The sequence below is a fragment of the Chiloscyllium plagiosum genome, chromosome 40 (assembly GCF_004010195.1).
Source record: "Chiloscyllium plagiosum isolate BGI_BamShark_2017 chromosome 40, ASM401019v2, whole genome shotgun sequence".
Taxonomy (NCBI): domain Eukaryota; kingdom Metazoa; phylum Chordata; class Chondrichthyes; order Orectolobiformes; family Hemiscylliidae; genus Chiloscyllium; species Chiloscyllium plagiosum.
Window position 1 is genome coordinate 14,599,918 of NC_057749.1, and position 2,798 is coordinate 14,602,715.

The following is a 2,798-nucleotide window of genomic DNA, read 5'->3' on the forward strand; positions in this document are numbered from 1 at the left end:
GGGTGACCTTATAGAGGTTTACAAAATTATGAGGGGCATAGATAGGATAAATAGACAAAGTCTTTTCCCTGGGGTCAGGGAGTTCAGAACTAGAGGGCATAAGTTTAGGGTGAGAGGAGAAAGATATAAAAGAGACCTAGGGGGCAACTTTTACACGCAGAGGGAGGTACGTATATGGAATGAGCTGCCAGAGGATGTGGTGGAGGCTGGTACAATTGCAACATTTAAGAGGCATTTGGATGGGTGTCTGAATAGGAAGGGTTTGGAGGGATATGGGCCGGGTGCTGGCAGGTGGGACTAGATTGGGTTGGGATATCTGGTTGGCATGGACAGGTTGGACCGAAGGGTCTGTCTCCATGCTGTACATCTCTATGACTCTATGAAGCATAGTTAAAGTTCTCATTACTACTCTCCAACAATTCAGCCCCAATTTCAGACAGACTTTCCAAAGTAGCATGTTGATATCCTCGCATTTCTGCTATCAACCATCATTTGGCATCTCTGCATGAAAATTTACATCAAAACTGGTTGTTTAGTAACTATGGATACTGCTATATTGGGGTGTGGTTATTGAAAAGAAGACAGCTCATTAATTACCCAATCATGCACAATTTCTTTAAGTAAATATTTGGGAATAATCTTATGTCTTTCATTGTTGGACACACTCAAAGGAGATGTGTATTATCTGAAAGATGGTTCTTCTCCCAGTTCTCGCTTCCAATCTCTCTCTCTCTCTCTCTCCATGCACCTTTATGAAGGGTCTGGATCTCATTGCCTGAAAGGGTGGTAACGGCAGGAATCCTCAGCTCATTGCTAAGGCATTTAGATATGTACCCCAAAGTCCCATAACCTCCAGGGATATGGACCAACTGCTGGAAAACGATATTAGGCCAGGTAGCTTGTTTTCTAGCTCACGCAGATGTAATGGGAGAGTGGGAACCTTCTATGCCCTAAATGTTTGCCACTCTTCCTATATATGAGTCAAAGGAAAAACACGATGGGGCGAGAATGGAGCTCCTTTGGAGAGTCATCACACACACAATTGGTTAAATGTGCTTTTGTGCTGTAATGATTCAAAGTTATTCTGTTGATAATTCTGCAAACAATATCTTTGGGTCTGTCTTCTTCCCCAAATATTGTGTTACTTATGCTCATTGCTCATTCCTGCATCCTTTCTGCATTGCTCTTTTTCCTACATCACCTGTCCCACTCGTTCTGAAGAAGAGTTGTACCGCACTCTAAATGTAACTCTGTTTGTCTCTCACATGAGCTGCTAGACCTGCAGAGTTTCTCCAGGACTCTGTATTTGCCTCATATCCTGGCTCCCTTCAGTCTTCCTGCTGCAGTTGTACTAACCCAGGCAAGATATGACTTAATTTTTACAATCTTTCCATGCTGTAAAACTCTATGACTATGACAGCACCTACCCAGCAAGCTGCAACAAACAACATTGTGATAATGATCACATGATCTGTTTTAGGAATGTTGGTTAAGGGAGGGTGAACTTCCCGCTCCTTTCAACACCACAATTTTTCATGAACAGATGAGGTAGTTCAGTATCTCATCAAAAGACAGCACCTCCAACAGGGCAGCATTGAGACAATCAACTTTGTGCTTTGAGTCTGATGTGGGACTTGAACTCATAACCTTTTAACACAGCATACTGTGAGGGGTGGCACTGGCTGTCCCATGTCAACCCCTCCATACAATCAAAGTGAATGTCGTGCTTTTGTGTGAGTAAAAATTCTGCATTTATAATTATGAATTTATTTTACATGAAAAGAAGAAAATCACAATATTGCTTGTACATTCTCATTTGTTCGATGCTTTCCCAAGGACATGTAGTGGAAAAAATGTATGCTATAATGTGGTGTAATCCTGGGTGTTCCTGCTGAAACAAAATAATGTGATTACAAACGCAATTAGCAATCACTACGGTACAGTGGGTTGGGTGAAATTACATTTCTTGATATACTTTACTTATTTGTAGTTTTCGAATCATTGTGTATTGATATAAATTAGAAAACTTGTTTAAACAGAATGAGGAATAGTCAACAGGTAGTACACAATGTGATTACTGTTGAAATTGGCAGGGGGTGGGGGGTTGCCGCTTTTGCTGGATGGTTGGTTTGCAAAACAGTGTGATGCTGATAGTGTGGCTCCAATTCCACACAACCAGCTGAGGTTACCTCAGCTTTCCTCAACCTCTCTCCGCTCACCTGAGGTATGGTGGCCCTCAGATTAAATCACCACGAGACGTCTTTCTCTAATGACAGAGCAGTCCTGTGGTCTGGTAAGACTGTGGTGACACTTTACCAATAATGCTGAAAATAATTGCACATTTTGTTGAAGCATCCCCCTTGCACTCAGGACAATTTACAAGAATACCAATGTGAGGGGAATTATTTTGATTTTCCATGTTTGAAGGCTGAAAGGAACTGTGCATCCCAGACCAATTTATCTCTGGAGGCAGCAGAATCAAACTGTCTTCTGTCTAGGGTTGAATTCCCTCATTCCCTCAGCCTTTAAAACCAGTCTGTCTGTCTTGGGTTACCCTTCTACGCTGACACTTCTTGTCACTCAGAGCTGTTGCCTCATTGTCAATGCTGATCAAGCAGCTCAACAATATTGAAAGTGTTGGAAGCAGTACCTGGATTGCAAAAGCTTTGTTGGTTCAGTTTGCTGGGAGAGCCAGCAGTCCTTTTAGGTAAAAACAATGACTGCAGAGTCTGGAGTAGAGTGGTGCTGGAAAAGCACAGCAGTTCAGGCAGCATCCGAGGAGCAGTAAAATCGACATT

At 42.4% G+C, this 2,798-nt stretch overlaps 1 protein-coding gene across 3 annotated transcripts in view; it reads right to left on the reverse strand.

The window, feature by feature from the left end:
- Positions 1-2,798, reverse strand: part of LOC122542549 (neuronal acetylcholine receptor subunit beta-4-like) — an 18,733-nt gene that overhangs the window by 3,786 nt on the left and 12,149 nt on the right. The window lies entirely within an intron of this gene.